Here is a 23,663-nt window from a genome sequence, read left to right as displayed (position 1 = left end):
TTTTCTTCTTGAGAAGAGGAAGAGTCAGTAATGCCTGAATATGTAATGGCTTGCTGTCAGAGGGAGCTATTCTTTCCAAACACTATTTGTCTTGATGGTGGTAAAATCTGTTCTCACCAATCCTGTATAGGGAGTAAACATCTTCTTTGCAAAGATAAACGCAAATGTAGAGGTGAAATCTCCAATGTTCAGAAGGGTAATGTTATAGTTGAATCTTCTAATGTTATCTTATTAGATTCTGAGAGTCCTACTTCCTCGAGAGAACCAAACCATTCAGTAGAATCTGGTGAAACTACTTTTAAAAGGATAATTAAGAATACAGATAAAAGTGTGAATAATTAAACCTTTATAAGGAGAACTTGAACATTGCAGACTTCAAGTCCCATAATGCTAAAGGTACTGGAACAAAGATGAGGGATTCAGAGCACCTAGATTGTCAGATGCAGGATAATAAGGTTAATGATCCACACATGAGGGAAGCTGCGGGGAAATGAAGGCCCCCTCAGGTGCAGGCCATAGAGAAGAGTAGACGTGGAAGGTGGAGTGGTTGCAGTAGCTCCACCTTACAGACGTTTCAGCCGAAGGAGTGCAGAGGTGCCGGAAACCACTGTGGCTTGCATTACAGATGGGAGGGGTCTCATCCTTCAGAGACCTGAGGTGCAGGTTATTTTTACAAGCTAACCCCATGAAGATCGTAGTTGCAGATGTAGCGTGGCAGGACGCGTGAACCAAATAAGCCTCCCCCCTAGCAAGTCAGACTCCAATGGCAGGAGAGCACCAGAGTGCCTTTGGAGCACATAACACTCCTGTTTTACTCAGCGCAGGCCACAGAAAACCAAGCAAGGCTGCTTTCTACGTCGCCAGAGCAGAAGCAGCCGAGAACCCAAAGGCAACAAAGCAAGTATACACGCACAGCACACCTGGGGAGTTCACTTGTGTGTTGTGACCCCAGAGCGCTCCGTAGCCGCCCTCTGGCCAAAACACATCTTTTGCATATCAAACTAATAGAAAAGAAGCAAAGTCACAGAAATATACGTTTGAAGCATGTCAAACGAAAGATAATTCTTTTACATACCATGTGAATGTAAAGTAGAGGAAGTTGCAGTATAGTACCTTGGCAAGCAGACCAGCAGACTATCATTGTGATTTTAAAGGTCAGAGCAATTACCAGGGGGAAATATCGTTAGAAGCCACAAAATCAACCATTGCCAAAGCCAAGATGGAACAATTAACAAGCAACTTGTTTGTAAACCGTATTGTCAGAGCAAGAGTGAGGCAATAGAGGGAACTGCCCTAAATAAGCATTGCCTAAGCCACAGAGGAGCAGAAGTGACAAAAAGCTATTGTCATCACTTGGTTAATGCAAGAGGGGTAAAAACGAGTGGCAGGAAGGCTGCCCTTCTGACAAAAGTTGTTCAGGAGAAGAGGAGCATTGCATGTGGTAGTCAAGAATGTGGAACAAACAGCACCAACATGTCTCATGTTTTCCCAGAAGAAGAAGTCCAAATTGTTGTTGATCAAATTATAAGACTTTTTGAGTCGTATGAAGATAAAACTAAACCGCACAAGTATTTGTAGAAGTTGTAGTAGATTTGCTAGTCCTGGCAGGGAAGTACACCAGGACAAGGGACCTTGTAGTATAGGCCTGGCAGGTGAGTGGACCAGCCAAAAGTCATTGAAGTATTGTGGTGTGGTTGACAGTATCGAAGAAGAAGTGGCGAAAAAAGCAAATTGTGAATCATAGCGGAAACATCCTGACAAATCAACATTGCTGATTCAAGTATGTCGTGAACTATTACAGAATTATCCTGACAGAAGCCTTTTTGTTGTTCTTGATTAAGGGCCTCATCACGAGTCTGGCGGTAACCCTTAAATGCGGCGGTAGCGCTATTACTGCCGCATTTAAAGGTCCGCCAGATCATGGCCTTGGTGGATTTCCCCCCACCTCTGCGCTGGGGGAAAATCCGCCGGCGGTAATAGCGCAAACTTTCCCCATTGGGCCCAATGGGAAATGAGTAATTCCGGAATGGGCCCAATGGGGAATGGGCACTAACTGCTCCGCCAAACCCGTGATCTGGCGCTAATAGTGCCGGGGGTTTGGCGGTAGGGCTAATACCGCCGGCGGTAATACCACCGGCGTTACCGCCCAACTCGTGATGAGGCCCTAACTGTGAAACGCCCTCATACTTTGAGGAAAAGTTGTGTAGAACGCTCTGCTTTAACTGGAGAGACCAAAGATTTCTTCAACATTTTGAATTGTTGATTAAATTCAAGTAGAGGGACAGAATGATTGTTGAACACTTTGAACTTTTGGTCAAATTCTTTTGGATCTGAATTGCAATGTGTTACCTTACTGAGTTTGTTGTATGTACATTTGTGAGGACAGAATCCTTTTGTTAGAGTGATTCATTTAGTTTGTTTTAGGCAGGGAAATCCATATCAGTGTAGGGATAATGAGGCATTTATTAAACCCTTTTTGAGTTCATTAAAATGGCATCTTTTGAAAAACCTTCACAAAGATGTCCGCCTAACATTTCTGACCCCCCACACCACCCAGGTTTGCTTATTTGACAGGTCACATGTATTCCCATGTCAGATACACAGCTACACAGTAGCCATTCAGGACTGTGGATACACTGACCCCTGTCCAATGTGTCTGTCAAAAACAGGAAATACAAATGTCAGATTGACGATGGGTGAGCAGCAAATATGTATTGGTTTCTCTAATGATGTATACATTTCGCTCCTGATAAAAGGTATTTATTTGAAACACATAGAGCTCTGTACCCATTACTGGATATAAATGTTTTTTGGTTTATTCAAATATTGATGTATTTCATACTCCTGGCTTGTGTAAAGAATGCTTTTCTGAATGTATACTAAGGTTGTTAAAACTTGACGGTTTTCAGTTTAGTGGTGTGCAGGGGGCGTGAGGGGCCTTAAGTTCAAGACTTTTACACAGTCTGATTTGGTGGACATATACAATGTCAGATAAGATGCTGGGGCTGCGAGTGCATATACTAACTATCATATGGTACACTCTCAAATGAATGGAGCAACTGTGTTACACACCCACACATTGAACAGTACATTTGACATCCTCATGCACACCCTGTAGGGTGGTTGATTCAAGACACATAGGGGATGTGGCTATCACCATACCTGAATGCATGTCTGTGTCAATGTAATACTGGTCTCTTTCCATATCAGGCTTCAGTGTTGTGCTATATGTGTATATGCGTTCTACCAACATACTACCTGTGTGGGTCAGCTGTCACAACCAAAACATGCATGCTAAGACATGATCATGGTTGTACACCCTAAGGAGTTCTGGGGAATACACAGTAGTTCTTTTAAACACACTGGGCCAGGGACAGTTTGTGCCGAGCCGCGCCCCACAGGAACTCCCTGATGAGCGTCTCCAATGTGCAGAAGAAAGGTGCTTGAATGTAGCAATGCACATTCTGAAAGTAGTATAAGAACCTGGGAAGGATGATCATCTTGTTATGGACGCCCTGCCCATCATTGATAGCGGGAGTTTCGACCAGAACCTCATCGACTTCCAGAGGCCCTTTATCAATGCCCCAGTGTTGCTCTCATGCATCAATTCCGGTGTGTGCCCTATGTTCACCCCTAGGTATCTGTATGTATCTACCTGCCATTGAATGCCCACATCTGGTAGGTCCGCAATATCTCATCCCCTCAGTCCGGCTAATGGAAATATGCAGGACTTGCATCTGCTCAATCATATTCCCGATACTTGCGTGTACCTGTCTAACACATCTAAGATCACTGGGGCATTAACATGCAGGTCTCTCAAGTACAAGAGAACAACATCAACATATAGTGAGATAATATCGTACTTCCCTCCAACCAGGATCCCCACGTCGAAGAATTGTTTCCTGAAGTATATGGCAAGTGGTTCCAGCCCCAGATTATACAGCATTGGTGACAGTGGGCAATCCTGTTTGATGCCTCTCTGGATGTCCCAATCCTCCGACACCACTCTTCGAGTCTTCACTCTCGCTGTAGGTGTGGTGTATAGCAACCTCACCCATCTGATAAACCTTTCCCCAAACCCAAATTCCCTCAGTACTTCAATCAGCCATTCCCAGTATATGGAGTCAAACGATTTAATGGCGTCCAGTGATAGTATCGCCTTAGTGCCCGCTCTCCGCCCCGGTCTGTGCCATAACATGTTGTAATCTGCGCAGGTTTGCGGATGTATTGCAACCTGGCATGAAGCTGCACTGGTCACTATGCACCAGTCCTCCCACCACCCTGGACAGCCTCTTGGCCAGAATAGTAGTGAGGATTTTAACATCATAGTTTAACATCGCTAGAGGGCGATATGATTGGTTTGTTTGGCTTGGATATTGGGATTACAAACGTTTCCCGCATGCTGCTAGGTAGCATCCCCATCTCATACGCCTCCCTGAACACCTCATGGAGCACTGGGATCAAGGTTGATTCATCCATTTTATGGAACTCAGGCGGGAACCCATCACTGCCAGGGGTCTTACTGGAGGCCATGGATCTAATTGCCTAGCTCACATCATCAGGGGTGATGTCACTGTCCAGTGCCTCCCGTTGTGTTTTGCCCAGTTTGGGGAGCCCTATTTCTTCCAATGTGTCTTGTATGTCTTCTCGTGGTACTAAAGTGACATGGGCATACAGATGGGAGTAGAAGTTTTCAAATGCACCATTGATAGATTGTTGCAGTTCAGTTCAGTTGTCAATTGTCTCAGATGTTCTCTCCTGCATAGCCATGGTAGTAATCTGCCCGGTTTGTCCTCCTCTTTGTGTGCTCTGGAGGTTCTTGTTATGTAGTCAAGCTTAGAAAGCCTCCCCCACGCTTCTTGACAAGTGTGTCTCGCTTCAGACAGTTTCAGCTCTTCCTCTCTCGTCCCTTGAGTATTGGTTTCCATTCGCCTGATGTCCGCTTCCCACAATTCCAATTCCAACCTCAGCTTTTTCCTGATGCCCCCAGCCCCAGATATAACATCACCTTGTACTACCACCTTCAGAGCTTCCAATACCGTGCCCCAGTGTTCCACACTGCCTCGATTGATTTGTATGAATTCCACTAATTTGCTCCTGAGATCTTCCCTGAAGGCCTGATCCGTCATCCCCTCCATGGGCATACGCTATAGTGGAATGGGAGGCCTGGGGCCAGATAGCATCCAGCTTGTAATCAGTGGTGAGTGGTCAGAAATTGACCTGCCCAGGTACTGTGCTGACTCAATCTGTGATAAGTGCGCCCTGCCCAAAAATATGTAGTCTATTCGGGTGTAGAGCCCATGTGGTGGAGAGTAATAAGAGTATCCTGCATCCATGGGGTCTTACTCTCTCCAAACATCAGCCAGGTCTAAGTGCGTCAGCGTAGTATTTAGCGCCAGGGAGGCAGCTATCACCGTATTGAGTGGCGGCTTAGATCTATTTAGGCCCGGATCTCTCACACAATTAAAATCTCCCCCCCAGATAATGAAGCCGACTCTGGGGTGAGTGACTTTGGCACAGAGAATGTTAAGGTGCGCCTGTATGCCTTGGTTCGGAAAATAAGACTTAACTATACTGTTTGTTCTATGTAGCCCCATTATATCAGCTACCTTCCCTCTTTGTCCGCTTCCACCACCATCAACTTAAAGGGCACCTCAGGATTTATCCACGTGAAAGCGCCTCTTGCGTACTTAGAGTATGCTGCCCTGTACCCATGCCCCCCCAATGATCTTTCAGTGTAGACATAGCTCCCATCGTTAGGTGGGTTTCCTCTAGCAGGGCAATGGAGACCTTTTTTCTGGTCAAATTGGATTTAATCCTGTTTCTGCGTATGTAAGTACCCATTCCCCTTATGTTCCACGTCATTACCCAGATTTGAGCTGCCATGATCTCCTGATGTTTTTACCTGTGGCCCCCTCCAGACCTTCCACCACGCCCCTCCAATTCTAAAAGCCCAGGATCTTTCGCCCTTCCTCCACTCCAGCCCAGCAGTGCCCCCATTTCTTGCATATGACCATATCCCAAATACCAGTATATTGCATGAAGACCTTATAACATAAGAAACAATAAACAAGCCAAACAATTGCACCCGCTGCTGCATTGCCCTGCAGCTCTCAGGCGCCCCGACACATTTTAGACCTGTCCAGATTCTGAAGTGCAAGTATTTTCGTGCTGGCAGCAGGCACGCACTAATCATTCTGTGGGTTAGACCTAAAAGCTCAGGTCAAGTGGGCGAACCGATCCTCCGGCAGATTTGAATGAACAACCATGCCGCATTAACCTATAGCCTCCACCGTGTGTCCCATCACTGGCTCCAATGGACGCCACACTTCCCCACCAACGCCCCCCATTTCCAACATAGGTACCTTCAAGTGACGTCTTCCTCCCCACTAGACAAGTTATTATGTTCAAGGCACATATTGCATGCTGCTGGGGTTTCCAGGAATACAGCTCTCCCTTTATAGATCACTTTCAGTCTATATAGATACATTAGCATATATTTCAAACTCAGTTGTCTGAGTCTGGCCTTGATCAGGACGAAGGAGTTTCTTGCGCGCTGAACCGTAGGTGTGTAGTCTGGATATATAGCTATTTTTGAGTTGTCTTTCGTTATCTCTCCGCCTTCCCTGGAGTACTTGAGTATGACTTCCCTGTCACGAAATTTCAGGATTTTGGCAATCATCGAGCATTGGTGCGATCCCGGTGGTGGTCTCTTTTGCAGAGATCTGTGAGCCCGATCTACTGAAAAACCTTGTGACAACTGGCCAGTACCAATCTCCTACTGTATCAATGTTTCCACGAACCCTGTCGGGTCCAGTCGTTCCATTCCCTCAGGGACCCCTAGCAAGCGGACATTGTTGTGTCTGGCCCACCCTTCTGCATCTTCTGATCTCTCTTCAAGCATTGCAATCCTTTTTTATTTCCAACTCCTGTACTCTCCCTTTTAAGTCTACAGTGGTCTCTGTCATTTCTGTAAGCCCGGTTTCCACAGTGCTTACTCTTTCGGTTGTGTGCATCTTGATGCCTCAGCTGCATGTCTGACTTGACTTTCTCAATTTTAGTGTCTATGAATGACCTCAACGCATCTATGGCCTCCAGTACTAGCCCGTTTCGGTCTTCCCCGTCCAGTTGCTTTTGTTCACTGGATACAGTTACACCATCTTGCTCTGGGGCTCGTGGTTTGGTTGTGGCAAAAGAATCCATGATCGCCCCCTTCATTTTACCCTTAACTGATGGCATAGCCGCTCGAGTGATGCACAGTTTGGTGTCCAGCGCCGGCCTGCAGCTTCACAAAATTCCACTAATGGACACCTTCTGGGAGGCTGTAGGTGTGGGTGGGCTAAGGCGCTCTTAGCTGTTACCACCCAGCCAGTTATGTTATTTGGTGTCAAGCACTCCCACCCAGTGCATGCTCCACAAGCAGCGTATCTGCGTCCTGGCTTGGTTGAGTGTTTTTGTGTTCACTGAAGGGGCGACCTGTCCCCCTTGCTTGCAGCACCTGCAAGGCACTTCTGGCCTTACTTGCTGGTCCCACAATCCCCTTTCCACTCCCCTTGCACTTATATTGGGCACCTTCCGCTCACTCGGCACCCACTCGAGTCGCTGTGGAACCCTTTGGTTTTAAAGTCTTCAACAATATTTGGTGCAGCTCAAACAGGCCTGTAGTCCCATTGAGTGTGATCTTGCTCAGTGTGCATTGTCTAAAGGCTGTCGTTGCACTAATGAATTGGCGGTATCGCCTCTTGTGACTCAGGTTGTCACGACCAGCCCACTAATGTCTTCCCCAGCTCCCGTATTGCCTCCTCCACCGAGGATATCACAGTGTTATGTTCACCAATGCTACAGCTCTTACTCACTGCACTGCCTTTGCAGGTGCCTTTTGGGTGCCGGGATCAGAGCGCAGGCAGGTAGGCCGAAAGCAGTTCCCTGCCACCATTGCTCCTGAGTAATGTTATCTTTTACTCATGGTCACCACTGGGTTGGGGTGCCAAGTAGCTGCTCAACTTCCTCTTTAATTCAGTGATTACTGTGTAATCTGGCCTCCCGAGCTCCTATCACCCCCTTATAGACCCTTACTGCCTCTCCAGTGCCCGTGCCTTCCAGGTGTAGTTCACTCAGCCTAAGGAGCAATTTGCGGTCCGTCGCCACGTTGTGACAGTGCTACTCTCCTCTGTGTGGCGCCGCATAGACTGGGGGCATGGGCCACATTCCAGTGGTGTCTCAAACCCTGTTCTTCGCTAGAAGGACTTAACGAGACTCGCAGTGCGCAGTTTTGCACCGTTGGTAGCGTTCATGTATGCAGCCAGCAGTGTGCCTTCAAGTTGTAGCGCTGCAGCGTCTCAGTGCGTGCTATCTGGCAATGTCCTGTATGCTTCCAAATAAAAAAGTGGGGCGTCCCTCGTTGGATTAGATCATCCCCCCAGATATGCCGCTGGTTGGTGTGGGCCATCCGCAGTGCCCCCACCGCGTCGTCTCTTCTCCGCTCCTGTGTTCTCAGAGCTTTCGTGTGGGACCTCCGTTGTCCCAATTTGTGGTTGGCGTATTGTGTTGGGTGAGAGCCACGCGTCCTGCTCACCATTCCTTACAGTGGTCCACAGTCTGATGTCTCATTACCCAGCGTGCCTCCTTGTGGCTATTCTCTCCATCGCTTTGCGTGCTACGGGCCAGCACAGTGATCCCACCGCCATCCAGGGCCAAGCTATCTAGAGTGCTGTAGAAATGTACCCCTAATACAACAAAATGGCAATAACATTCACTGAAATAATGTTCATCAGGCATAGATTTTATTCACTGTTTACATAGCCGACAGCCATCCAGCCGCGTACTTGGCAGTCCAAATACTAGGATGTGGCAGGAACAAAATCCAATTAAATAAATTGCATCATAACACTCCCCTCAGGAGAGTTAATGAGACCTATACTAGTTACCAGGCCAAGGCCCAATTCAATAAAATGGCAAAAATGCTTACTTCAATAATATTTGCACAGCTTATATTTTCTCCTACGTTTGGAACGTTGCACCTTCATAATTACACTAACAGAATTTTTCTTACTATCCCACTTTCTAGTTCAGCATTCTTCCTTATGGACTATATGCTATTACAAACACAACACTACTTATACAATGATATACCCACTGCAACAAACCCATTATTCTTCCCAGTTGCTTAGCTCTGTGCAACCGCATTCTATAACTAGAAAAACAGGGTTTACGCTAAATTCATCATGTGTTGCACAAGTATTTATCAGTAATGGGTGTAAATGTTGCTTGAGAAGGTTTACTAATGCAGGCCTACAGCCTGTAGAAGTATAAATATGTATCAATGCTAAACCATACACCATGCAAAAATTACTTAGTATTGTTTGTCACCATCAGTGTGGGTCATGATATCACAGACATAGTGGCCCTAATTAGACGAAAGATCGGAAGGTACTGGTATTACACTTTGTTTTAATCACAGAGTTCCCATAACATTATTATAGTCACAGTACCATATAATCTTATCACAGTATCAATTGTTTCACATAGTCCATCTCAAGGACATATATTTAATTCTAGATTACACTTTGTTTTAGTCACAATGTTCCCACTACATTTTTATGGTCACAGTAACAACCACAAGTTCATATATTTTACAATGTCCATTTCAAGTGCTTATGTTTTTATTTACCACATTACTCTTACGTCTCAAATACCGTTTACTAATTGGTTGACCATTAATCAAATCCCCCAAATATTATACAAAACATAAGGGTTTCCTTTTGTTATAGCCTAACATCGTCTTCTCGCCAACACATGTTTTGGCCTTCTTTTGGTACTTTTGAAGGCTGGGCTATCCTTTATGCAATTAGGAAGAGAAATTGTCCCTGCAGACAGGGAATAAAGAGAAATATTTAAGGCCAAGTGAGGATTCAGGCTAGGATGATAGCATATTCAGTATTGGCTAATATTATTCCATCTCCACTGATTTTGTAAGTGCTTATAACACCCATATTGGTGACATTTGCAGGGTAATTCATAGAATTTCGCAGAAAAGTGTCGCAAGCGGCTAGGCAGAGTGTCCGCGTGCGATTGTCTGCGCCAGGCGCGTGCGCCAAAACTGATTTCCAGGCACAGCGTATTCATGGATTTCAGGCTCCCAAACCAGCCGTGGCGCAGAGTATCGCAGCGACCCTGCAGCAGCGCCAGTAACGCCCCCAAGAACGCCCTCGCGCAAGAAAAAGCCATCAAAATCGCTAAATCATCGCAAAGGGCTGCGCCAACCCTGGACCAGTTTACAGGGCTGCCAAACAAGGAACGCAAAGCGGGTAACGTTCATATCAGGGGTACGCGGGAAGTATTACATGCGATTAGCCAGGGTACGTGTATGACAGGGGTACGCGTGAAGTTTTACACGCGATTAGCCAGGGTACGTGTATTACAGGGGTACGCGGGAATTATCACACGCGATTTGGCTGGGTACGTGTATGACAGGGGTACACGTGAAGTTTTACACGCGATTAGCCAAGGTACGTGTATTACAGGGGTACGCGGGAATTGTCACACGCAATTTGGCTGGGTACGTGTATTATAGGGGTGCACGGGAATAATCACACGCGATTTGGCTGGGTACGTGTATTACAGGGGTGCGCGGGAATTATCACACGCGATTTGGCTGGTACGTGTATTACAGGGGTGCACGGGAAGTTACACACGTGATTAGGCTGGGTGGGTCCTCACAGGTGTTTCCTGTACACCCTCCATGGCCCCTGCAGGCAGCTCACAAAACAGGGGACTACCCTGCACACCTGCTCATGTCTCCCACCCCCCAAACCCCCAGCAGTGTGGGGCACCCTCCACCAGGCCCACACTCATGTCCCCTATCACCCCCACCCCCCACCCACCATGGGCAAGCTCCGCCAGGCCCCCACTCATGTCTCCCACCACCCCCACCCCCACAGCAGTGTGGGGCACCCTCCACCAGGCCCCCACCCATGTCTCCCACCACCCCCACCCCCCACCCACATTGGGCAGCCCCCGCCAGGCCCCCACTCATGTCTCCCACCACCCTCACCCCCCCAGCAGTGTGGGGCACCCTCCACCAGGCCCCCACTCATGTCTCCCACCAACCCCACCCCCCAGCATCCAGGGGCACCCTCCGCCAGGCCCCCACTCATGTCTCCCACCACCCCCACCCCCCCAGCAGTGCAGGGGCAGCCCACACCAGGCCCCCACTCATGTCTCCCACCACCCCCACCCCCCAGCCACCAGGGGCAGCCTCCACCAGGCCCCCACTCATGTCTCCCACCACCCCCACCCCCCAGCAGTGCAGGCGCAGCCTCCGCCAGGACCCCACTCATGTCTCCCACCCACCCCCACCCCCCCAGCAGTTTGGGGCACCCTCCACCAGGCTCCCACCCATGTCTACCACCACCCCCACCCCCCAGCCACCATGGGCAGCCCCCACCAGGCCCCCACTAATGTCTCCCACCACCCCCACCCCCCCAGCAGTGTGGGGCACCCTCCACCAGGCTCCCACGCATGTCTCCCACCAACCCCCACCATCAGCAGTGCAGGGGCACCCTCCACCAGGCTCCCACCCGTGTCTACGCCCCCCGCCCCCCAGCCACCATGGGCAGCCCCCGCCAGGCACCCACTCATGTCTCCCACCACCCCCACCCCCCCAGCAGTGCAGGGGCACCCTCCACCAGGCTCCCACCCGTGTCTACCACCTCCCCCACCCCCCAGCCACCATGGGCAGCCCCCGCCAGGCCCCCACTCATGTCTCCCAAAGCAGTGTGGGGCACCCTCCACTAGGCCCCCACTCATGTCTCCCACCCACCCCCACCCCCCAGCAGTGCAGGGGCACCCTCCACCAGGCTCCCACCCGTGTCTAAAGCAGTATGGGGCACCCTCCACCAGGCCCCCACCCATGTCTCCCACCACCCCCACCCCCCACCCACCTTGGGCAGCCCCCGCCAGGCCCCCACTTATGTCTCCCACCACCCCCACCCCCCCAGCAGCGTGGGGCACCCTCCACCAGGCCCCCACTCATGTCTCCCACCAACCCCACCCCCCAGCATCCAGGGGCACCCTCCGCGAGGCCCCCACTCATGTCTCCCACCACCCCCACCCCCCCAGCAGTGCAGGGGCAGCCCACACCAGGCCCCCACTCATGTCTCCCACCACCTCCACCCCCCAGCCACCAGGGGCAGCCTCCACCAGGCCCCCACTCATGTCTCCCACCACCCCCACCCCCAAGCAGTGCAGGGGCAGCCCCCGCCAGGCCCCCACTTATGTCTCCCACCACCCCCACCCCCCCAGCAGCGTGGGGCACCCTCCACCAGGCCCCCACTCATGTCTCCCACCAACCCCACCCCCCAGCATCCAGGGGCACCCTCCGCGAGGCCCCCACTCATGTCTCCCACCACCCCCACCCCCCCAGCAGTGCAGGGGCAGCCCACACCAGGCCCCCACTCATGTCTCCCACCACCTCCACCCCCCAGCCACCAGGGGCAGCCTCCACCAGGCCCCCACTCATGTCTCCCACCCACCCCCACCCCCCAGCAGTGCAGGGGCACCCTCCACCAGGCTCCCACCCGTGTCTAAAGCAGTATGGGGCACCCTCCACCAGGCCCCCACCCATGTCTCCCACCACCCCCACCCCCCACCCACCTTGGGCAGCCCCCGCCAGGCCCCCACTTATGTCTCCCACCACCCCCACCCCCCCAGCAGCGTGGGGCACCCTCCACCAGGCCCCCACTCATGTCTCCCACCAACCCCACCCCCCAGCATCCAGGGGCACCCTCCGCGAGGCCCCCACTCATGTCTCCCACCACCCCCACCCCCCCAGCAGTGCAGGGGCAGCCCACACCAGGCCCCCACTCATGTCTCCCACCACCTCCACCCCCCAGCCACCAGGGGCAGCCTCCACCAGGCCCCCACTCATGTCTCCCACCACCCCCACCCCCAAGCAGTGCAGGGGCAGCCTCTGCCAGGCCCCCACTCATGTCTCCCACCCACCCCCACCCCCCCAGCAGTGTGGGGCACCCTCCACCAGGCTCCCGCCCATGTCTACCACCACCCCCACCCCCCAGCCACCATGGGCAGCCCCCACCAGGCCCCCACTCAGGTCTCCCACCACCCCACCCCCCCAGAAGTGTGGGGCACCATCCACCAGGCCCCCACTCATGTCTCCCACCCACCCCCACCCCCAGAAGTGCAGGGGCACCCTCCACCAGGCTCCCACCCGTGTCTACCACCACCCCCACCCCCCAGCCACCATGGGCAGCCCCCGCCAGGCACCCACTCATGTCTCCCACCACCCCCACCCCCCCAGCAGTGCAGGGGCACCCTCCACCAGGCTCCCACCCGTGTCTACCACCACCCCCACCCCCCAGCCACCATGGGCAGCCCCCGCCAGGCCCCCACTTATGTCTCCCACCACCCCCACCCCCCAGCAGTGTGGGGCACCCTCCACTAGGCCCCCACTCATGTCTCCCACCCACCCCCACCCCCCAGCAGTGCAGGGGCACCCTCCACCAGGCTCACACCCGTGTCTACCCCCCCACACCCCCCAGCCACCATGGGCAGCCCCCGCCAGGCACCCACTCATGTCTCCCACCAACCCCCACCCCCCCAGCAGTGCAGGGGCACCCTCCACCAGGCTCCCACCCGTGTCTACCAACCCCCCACCCCCCAGCCACCATGGGCAGCCCCTGCCAGGCCCCCACTCATGTCTCCCACCACCCCCACCTCCCAGCATCCAGGGGCACCCTCCGCCAGTGGGACTCATGTCTCCCACCACCCCCACCCCCCCAGCAGTGTGGGGCAGCCTCCACCAGGCCCCCACCCATGTCTCCCACCACCCCCACCCCCCAGCCCCATGGGCAGCCTCCGCCAGGCCCCCACTCATGTCTCCCACCACCCCCACCCCCCCAGCAGTGTGGGGCACCCTCCACCAGACTCCCACCGTGTCTACCACCCCCCACCCCACAGCCACCATGGGCAGCCCCCGCCAGGCCCCCGCTCATGTCTCCCACCACCCCACCCCCCAGCATCCAGGGGCACCCTCCACCAGGCCCCCACTCATGTCTCCCACCACCCCCACCCCCCCAGCAGTGTGGGGCAGCCTCCACCAGGCCCCCACTCATGTCTCCCACCACCCCCACTCCCCAGCCACCATGGGCAGCCTCCGCCAGGCCCCCACTCATGTCTCCCACCACCCCCACCCCCCCAGCAGTGTGGGGCACCCTCCACCAGGCCCCCACCCATGCCTCCCACCACCCCCACCCCCCACCCACCATGGGCACCCTCCGCCAGGCCCCCACTCATGTCTCCCATCCACCCCCACCCCCAGCACTGTGGGGCAGCCTCCACCAGGCCCCACTCATGTCTCCCACCACCCCCACCCCCAAGCCACCATGGGCAGCCTCCACCAGGCTCCCACCCGTGTCTACCACCACCCCCACCCCCCAGCCACCATGGGCAACCCCCGCCAGGCCCCCACTCATGTCCCCCACCACCCCCACCCCCCCAACAGTGTGGGGCACCCTCCACTAGGCCCCCACTCATGTCTCCCACCCACCCCCACCCCCCAGCAGTGCAGGGGCACCCTCCACCAGGCTCCCACCCGTGTCTACCCCCCCACCCCCCAGCCACCATGGGCAGCCCCCCCCAGGCACCCACTCATGTCTCCCACCACCCCCACCCCCCCAGCAGTGCAGGGGCACCCTCAACCAGGCTCCCACCCGTGTCTACCAACCCCCCACCCCCCAGCCACCATGGGCAGCCCCTGCCAGGCCCAAACTCATGTCTCCCACCACCCCCACCCCCCAGCATCCAGGGGCACCCTCCACAAGGCCCCCACTCATGTCTCCCACCACCCCCACCCCCCAGCAGTGTGGGGCAGCCTCCACCAGGCCCCCACTCATGTCTCCCACCACCCCCACCCCCCAGCCACCATGGGCAGCCTCCGCCAGGCCCCCACTCATGTCTCCCACCACCCCCACCCCCCCAGCAGTGTGGGGCACCCTCCACCAGGCCCCCACCCATGCCTCCCACCACCCCCACCACCCACCCACCATGGGCAGCCTCCGCCAGGCCCCCACTCATGTCTCCCACCCACCCCCACCCCCAGCACTGTGGGGCAGCCTCCACCAGGCCCCACTCATGTCTCCCACCACCCCCACCCCCCAGCCACCATGGGTAGCCTCCGCCAGGCCCCCACTCATGTCTCCCACCACCCCCAACCCCCCAGCAGTGTGGGGCACCCTCCACCAGGCCCCCACCCATGTCTCCCACCACCCCCACCCCCCACCCACCATGGGCAGCCCCCGCCAGGCCCCCACTCATGTCTCCCACCACCCCCACCCCCCCAGCAGTGTGGGGCACCCTCCACCAGGCCCCCACTCATGTCTCCCACCACCCCCACCCCCAGCATCCAGGGGCACCCTCCGCCAGGCCCCCATCCATGTCTCCCACCACCCCCACCCCCCAGCCACCAGGGGCAGCCTCCACCAGGCCCCCACTCATGTCTCCCACCACCCCCACCCCCCAGCAGTGCAGGGGCAGCCTCCGCCAGGCCCCCACTCATGTCTCCCACCCACCCCCACCCCCCCAGCAGAGCATGGGCAGCCTCCACCAGGCCCCCACTCATGTCTCCCACCACCCCCACCCCCCAGCCACCAGGGGCAGCCTCCACCAGGCCCCCACTCATGTCTCCCACCACCCCCACCCCCCAGCAGTGCAGGGGCAGCCTCCACCAGGCCCCCACTCATGTCTCCCACCACCCCCACCCCCCAGCAGTGCAGGGGCAGCCTCCGCCAGGCCCCCACTCATGTCTCCCACCCACCCCCACCCCCAGCAGTGTGGGGCACCCTCCACCAGGCCCCCACTCATGTCTCCCACCCACCCCCACCCCCAGCAGTGCAGGGGCACTCTCCACCAGGCTCCCACCCGTGTCTACCCCCCCACCCCCCAGCCACCATGGGCAGCCCCCGCCAGGCACCCACTCATGTCTCCCACCACCCCCACCCCCCCAGCAGTGCAGGGGCACCCTCCACCATGCTCCCACCCGTGTCTACCAGCACCCCCACCCCCCAGCCACCATGGGCAGCCCCCGCCAGGCACCCACTCATGTCTCCCACCACCCCCACCCCCCCAGCAGTGCAGGGGCACCCTCCACCAGGCTCCCACCCGTGTCTACCAACCCCCCACCCCCCAGCCACCATGGGCAGCCCCTGCCAGGCCCCCACTCATGTCTCCCACCACCCCCACCCCCCAGCATCCAGGGGCACCCTCCGCCAGGCCCCCACTCATGTCTCCCACCACCCCAACCCCCCCAGCAGTGTGGGGCAGCCTCCACCAGGCCCCCACCCATGTCTCCCACCACCCCCACCCACCAGCCACCATGGGCAGCCTCCGCCAGGCCCCCACTCATGTCTCCCACCACCCCCACCCCCCCAGCAGTGTGGGGCACCCTCCACCAGGCTCCCACCCGTGTCTACCACCCCCACCCCCCAGCCACCATGGGCAGCCCCCGCCAGGCCCCCACTCATGTCTCCCACCACCCCCACCCCCCAGCATCCAGGGGCACCCTCCACCAGGCCCCCACTCATGTCTCCCACCACCCCCACCCCCCCAGCAGTGTGGGGCAGCCTCCACCAGGCCCCCACTCATGTCTCCCACCACCCCCACCCCCCAACGACCATGGGCAGCCTCCGCCAGGCCCCCACTCATGTCTCCCACCACCCCCACCCCCCCAGCAGTGTGGGGCACCCTCCACCAGGCCCCCACCCATGCCTCCCACCACCCCCACCCCCCACCCACCATGGGCAGCCTCCGCCAGGCCCCCACTCATGTCTCCCACCCACCCCCAGCACTGTGGGGCAGCCTCCACCAGGCCCCACTCATGTCTCCCACCACCCCCACCCCCCATCCACCATGGGCAGCCTCCGCCAGGCCCCCACTCATGTCTCCCACCACCCCCAACCCCCCAGCAGTGTGGGGCACCCTCCACCAGGCCCCCACCCATGTCTCCCACCACCCCCACCCCCCACCCACCATGGGCAGCCCCCGCCAGGCCCCCACTCATGTTCTCACCACCCCCACCCCCCCAGCAGTGTGGGGCACCCTCCACCAGGCCCCCACTCATGTCTCCCACCACCCCCACCCCCCAGCATCCAGGGGCACCCTCCGCCAGGCCCCCATCCATGTCTCCCACCACCCCCACCCCCCAGCAGTGCAGGGGCAGCCTCCACCAGGCCCCCACTCATGTCTCCCACCACCCCCACCCCCCAGCCACCAGGGGCAGCCTCCACCAGGCCCCCACTCATGTCTCCCACAACCCCCACCCCCCAGCAGTGCAGGGGCAGCCTCCGCCAGGCCCCCACTCATGTCTCCCATCCACCCCCGCCCCCCCCAGCAGTGCATGGGCAGCCTCCACCAGGCCCCCACTCATGTCTCCCACCACCCCCACCCCCCAGCCACCAGGGGCAGCCTCCACCAGGCCCCCACTCATGTCTCCCACCACCCCCACCCCCCAGCAGTGCAGGGACAGCCTCCGCCAGGCCCCCACTCATGTCTCCCACCACCCCCACCCCCCAGCAGTGCAGGGGCAGCCTCCGCCAGGCCCCCACTCATGTCTCCCACCCACCCCCACCCCCCAGCAGTGTGGGGCACCCTCCACCAGGCTCCCACCCATGTCTACCACCACCCCCACCCCCCAGCCACCAGGGGCAGCCTCCATCAGGCCCCCACTCATGTCTCCCACCACCCCCACCCCCCAGCAGTGCAGGGACAGCCTCCGCCAGGCCCCCACTCATGTCTCCCACCACCCCCACCCCCCAGCAGTGCAGGGGCACCCTCCACCAGGCTCCCACCCGTGTCTACCACCACCCCCACCCCCCAGCCACCATGGGCAGCCCCCGCCAGGCCCCCACTCATGTCTCCCACCACCCCCACCCCCCCAGCAGTGTGGGGCACCCTCCACTAGGCCCCCACTCATGTCTCCCACCCACCCCCACCCCCCAGCAGTGCAGGGGCACCCTCCACCAGGCTCCCACCAGTGTCTACCCCCCCACCTCCAGCCACCATGGGCAGCCCCCGCCAGGCATCCACTCATGTCTCCCACCACCCCCACACCCCCAGCAGTGCAGGGGCACCCTCCACCAGGCTCCCACCCGTGTCGACCAACCCCCCCACCCCCCAGCCACCATGGGCAGCCCCCGCCAGGCCCCCACTCATGTCTCCCACCACCCCCACCCCCCAGCATCCAGGGGCACCCTCCGCCAGGCCCCCACTCATGTCTCCCACCACCCCCACCCCCCAGCATCCAGGGGCACCCTCCACCAGTCCCCCACTCATGTCTCCCACCACCCCCACCCCCCCAGCAGTGCAGGGGCACCCTCCACCAGGCTCCCACCCGTGTCTACCCCCCCACCCCCCAGCCACCATAGGCAGCCCCCGCCAGGCACCCACTCATGTCTCCCACCACCCCCACCCCCCCAGCAGTGCAGGGTCACCCTCCACCAGGCTCCCACCCGTGTCTACCACCACCCCCATCCCCCAGCCACCATGGGCAGCCCCCGCCAGGCCCCCACTCATGTTTCCCACCACCCCCACCCCCCAGCATCCAGGGGCACCCTCCGCCAGGCCCCCACTCATGTCTCCCACCACCCCCATCCCCCAGCATCCAGGGACACCACCCTCCACCAGGCCCCCACATGTCTCCCACCCACCCCCACCCCCACCCCCCAGCAGTGCAGAGGCACCCTCCACCAGGCTCCCACCAGTGTCTACCACCACCTCCACCCCCCAGCCACCATGGGCAGCCCCGCCAGGCCCCCACTCATGTTTCCCACCACCCCCACCCCCCAGCATCCAGGGGCACCCTCCGCCAGGCCCCCACTCATGTCTCCCACCACCCCCATCCCCCAGCATCCAGGGACACCACCCTCCACCAGGCCCCCACATGTCTCCCACCCACCCCCACCCCCCAGCAGTGCAGGGGCACCCTCCGCCAGGCCCCCACTCATGTCTCCCACCACCCCCAACCCCCCAGCAGTGTGGGGCACCCTCCACCAGGCCCCCACCCATGTCTCCCACCACCCCCACCCCCCACCCACCATGGGCAGCCCCCGCCAGGCCCCCACTCATGTTCTCACCACCCCCACCCCCCCAGCAGTGTGGGGCACCCTCCACCAGGCCCCCACTCATGTCTCCCACCACCCCCACCCCCCAGCATCCAGGGGCACCCTCCGCCAGGCCCCCATCCATGTCTCCCACCACCCCCACCCCCCAGCAGTGCAGGGGCAGCCTCCACCAGGCCCCCACTCATGTCTCCCACCACCCCCACCCCCCAGCCACCAGGGGCAGCCTCCACCAGGCCCCCACTCATGTCTCCCACAACCCCCACCCCCCAGCAGTGCAGGGGCAGCCTCCGCCAGGCCCCCACTCATGTCTCCCATCCACCCCCGCCCCCCCCAGCAGTGCATGGGCAGCCTCCACCAGGCCCCCACTCATGTCTCCCACCACCCCCACCCCCCAGCCACCAGGGGCAGCCTCCACCAGGCCCCCACTCATGTCTCCCACCACCCCCACCCCCCAGCAGTGCAGGGACAGCCTCCGCCAGGCCCCCACTCATGTCTCCCATCACCCCCACCCCCCAGCAGTGCAGGGGCAGCCTCCGCCAGGCCCCCACTCATGTCTCCCACCCACCCCCACCCCCCAGCAGTGTGGGGCACCCTCCACCAGGCTCCCACCCATGTCTACCACCACCCCCACCCCCCAGCCACCAGGGGCAGCCTCCACCAGGCCCCCACTCATGTCTCCCACCACCCCCACCCCCCAGCAGTGCAGGGACAGCCTCCGCCAGGCCCCCACTCATGTCTCCCACCACCCCCACCCCCCAGCAGTGCAGGGGAACCCTCCACCAGGCTCCCACCCGTGTCTACCACCACCCCCACCCCCCAGCCACCATGGGCAGCCCCCGCCAGGCCCCCACTCATGTCTCCCACCACCCCCACCCCCCCAGCAGTGTGGGGCACCCTCCACTAGGCCCCCACTCATGTCTCCCACCCACCCCCACCCCCCAGCAGTGCAGGGGCACCCTCCACCAGGCTCCCACCAGTGTCTACCCCCCCACCTCCAGCCACCATGGGCAGCCCCCGCCAGGCACCCACTCATGTCTCCCACCACCCCCACACCCCCAGCAGTGCAGGGGCACCCTCCACCAGGCTCCCACCCGTGTCTACCAACCCCCCCACCCCCCAGCCACCATGGGCAGCCCCCGCCAGGCCCCCACTCATGTCTCCCACCACCCCCACCCCCCAGCATCCAGGGGCACCCTCCGCCAGGCCCCCACTCATGTCTCCCACCACCCCCACCCCCCAGCATCCAGGGGCACCCTCCACCAGTCCCCCACTCATGTCTCCCACCACCCCCACCCCCCCAGCAGTGCAGGGGCACCCTCCACCAGGCTCCCACCCGTGTCTACCCCCCCACCCCCCAGCCACCATACGCAGCCCCCGCCAGGCACCCACTCATGTCTCCCACCACCCCCACTCCCCCAGCAGTGCAGGGTCACCCTCCACCAGGCTCCCATCCGTGTCTACCACCACCCCCATCCCCCAGCCACCATGGGCAGCCCCCGCCAGGCCCCCACTCATGTTTCCCACCACCCCCACCCCCCAGCATCCAGGGGCACCCTCCGCCAGGCCCCCACTCATGTCTCCCACCACCCCCATCCCCCAGCATCCAGGGACACCACCCTCCACCAGGCCCCCACATGTCTCCCACCCACCCCCACCCCCCAGCAGTGCAGGGGCACCCTCCACCAGGCTCCCACCCGTGTCTACCCCCCCACCCCCCAGCCACCATGGGCAGCCCCCGCCAGGCACCCACTCATGTCTCCCACCACCCCCACCCCCCCAGCAGTGCAGGGGCACCCTCCACCAGGCTCCCACCCGTGTCTACCACCCCCCCACCCCCCAGCCACCATGGGCAGCACCTGCCAGGCCCCCACTCATGTCTCCCACCACCCCCACCCCCCAGCATCCAGGGGCACCCTCCGCCAGGCCCCCACTCATGTCTCCCACCACCCCCACCCCCCAGCCACCATGGGCAGCCTCCGCCAGGCCCCCACTCATGTCTCCCACCACCCCCACCCCCCCAGCAGTGTGGGGCACCCTCCACCAGGCCCCCACCCATGTCTCCCACCACCCCACCCCCCACCCACCATGGGCAGCCTCTGCCAGGCCCCCACTCATGTCTCCCACCCACCCCCACCCCCCAGCCACCATGGGCAGCCCCCGCCAGGCCCCCACTCATGTCTCCCACCACCCCCTGCCCCCCAGCAGTGTGGGGCACCCTCCACCAGGCCCCCACCCATGTCTCCCACCACCCCCACCCCTCACCCACCATGGGCAGCCTCCGCCAGGCCCCCACTCATGTCTCCCACCACCCCCAGCCACCAGGGGCAGCCTCTACCAGGCCCCCACTCATGTCTCCCACCACCCCCACCCCCCAGCCACCAGGGGCAGCCTCCACCAGGCCCCCACTCATGTCTCCCACCACCCCCACCCCCCAGCATTGCAGGGGCAGCCTCCGCCAGGCCCCCACTCATGTCTCCCACCCACCCCCACCCCCCCAGCAGTGTGGGGCACCCTCCACCAGGCTCCCACCCATGTCTACCACCACCCCCATCCCCCAGCACTGTGGGGCAGGCTCCACCAGGCCCCCACTCATGTCTCCCACCACCCCCACCCCCCAGCCACCATGGGCAGCCCCCACCAGGCCCCCACTCATGTCTCCCAACACCCCCACCCCCCAGCAGTGTGGGGCACCCTCCACCAGGCCCCCACTCATGTCTCCCACCCACCCCCCAGCAGTGCAGGGACACCCTCCACCAGGCTCCCACCCGTGTCTACCCCCCCACCCCCCAACCACCATGGGCAGCCTCCGCCAGGCCCCCACTCATGTCTCCCACCACCCCCACCCCCCAGCAGTGTGGGGCACCCTCCACCAGGCCCCCACCCATGTCTCCCACCACCCCCACCCCCCCAGCAGTGTGGAGCACCCTCCGCCAGGCCCCCACTCATGTCTCCCACCACCCCCAGCCACCAGGGGCAGCCTCTACCAGGCCCCCACTCATGTCTCCCACCACCCCCACCCCCCAGCCACCAGGGGCAGCCTACACCAGGCCCCCACTCATGTCTCCCACCACCCCCACCCCCCAGCAGTGCAGGGGCAGCCTCTGCCAGGCCCCCACTCATGTCTCCCACCCACCCCCACCCCCCCCAGCAGTGTGGGGCACCCTCCAACAGGCTCCCACCCATGTCTACCACCACCCCCACCCCCCAGCACTGTGGGGCAGGCTCCACCAGGCCCCCACTCATGTCTCCCACCACCCCCACCCCCCAGCCACCATGGGCAGCCCCCACCAGGCCCCCACTCATGTCTCCCAACACCCCCACCCCCCCAGCAGTGTGGGGCACCCTCCACCAGGCCCCCACTCATGTCTCCCACCCACCCCCCAGCAGTGCAGGGGCACCCTCCACCAGGCTCCCACCCGTGTCTACCCCCCCACCCCCCAACCACCATGGGCAGCCTCCGCCAGGCCCCCACTCATGTTCCCCTGCCCACAATCCTCAAGCATGTGGCTCATGGCCAGCCACCACAGCCCAAAGACACAACCAAGTATTACATGTGTCCATGATACTACTCCAATGGAAACAATGTAAATCAACACATGTGTCTCACACACACACAATGGTTGCAAGTGAACCTGAAAACCCATATCATGACATGCATGAAAACAATGAGATGAAACCACACATTAAAGAATGAAAAAATCCAAATAATGTATTAAGAACAACAGCAATGGCAATCAAAATTAACCAAAATACACAAGTAAAATAATAACAAAATTAAGCAGGCTGTCCCTTTTCAAATTAAAATCAATAAATGATAATCCAAAAAAATATCTTCCAAAGTTTAAGTCCATGAAAAGGAAATGAAGGGAAAAAAGAAATAGAAAACCATTGCTCAATGGGAAAAAATATTCATAGTAAAAAAAATATCCAAATCCAAAGTCCAACTATGTACAAAGTATTCAGCGTCCATCATCCCAAGAGAAGAAATGAAACCTACAAAAAAACCTATCTAAAATGGAACTATATACAAAAGATGGAGCAGTGTCCGTCGACTCCAAATCAAAATAAACTATAAAGGAAACCTATCACTAAATAACTATATACGATGGCGGCGGGCCAGTCCAGCGGCTCACTTAGTGGTGTTCCGGGCCAGGGCATCATCAAACTCCTCGTCTATGTCCCGGAGGCGGTCCTGTTCCATGGCCCCGAGGGTCCGCAGGGACGCCGACATGTTCACCTCCAACTCCCTGCGGATTGCCTCGAGGCACTCGGCCCGCCTCAGGGCCCTCCGCATGGAGTTCTCCGCCCTGACCATCGTGAGCCGCGCCTCCTCCGCCCGCCGCCGCTCCGCATCTATGGTGTGGCCCAACCGCTGCCACACGGAAGACACTTCCCGTCCAGGGTCCTCCTGCCCTCCGGCCGATGCCTGCCCCTCCGATGTTGAAGGCCCGAGCTATCATGGCTCCCACCTACAGCCTCCTGCTGCTACAGCTGCTGCTGTCCATGTGCCCTGTCCGATGGTGCCTGCAC

Source organism: Ambystoma mexicanum, chromosome 7p (genome assembly GCF_040938575.1).
Source record: "Ambystoma mexicanum isolate Mex_15411 chromosome 7p, UKY_AmexF1_1, whole genome shotgun sequence".
In the NCBI taxonomy this organism is placed as follows: Eukaryota; Metazoa; Chordata; class Amphibia; order Caudata; family Ambystomatidae; genus Ambystoma; species Ambystoma mexicanum.
Note: the sequence above shows the minus strand (reverse complement) of the source record.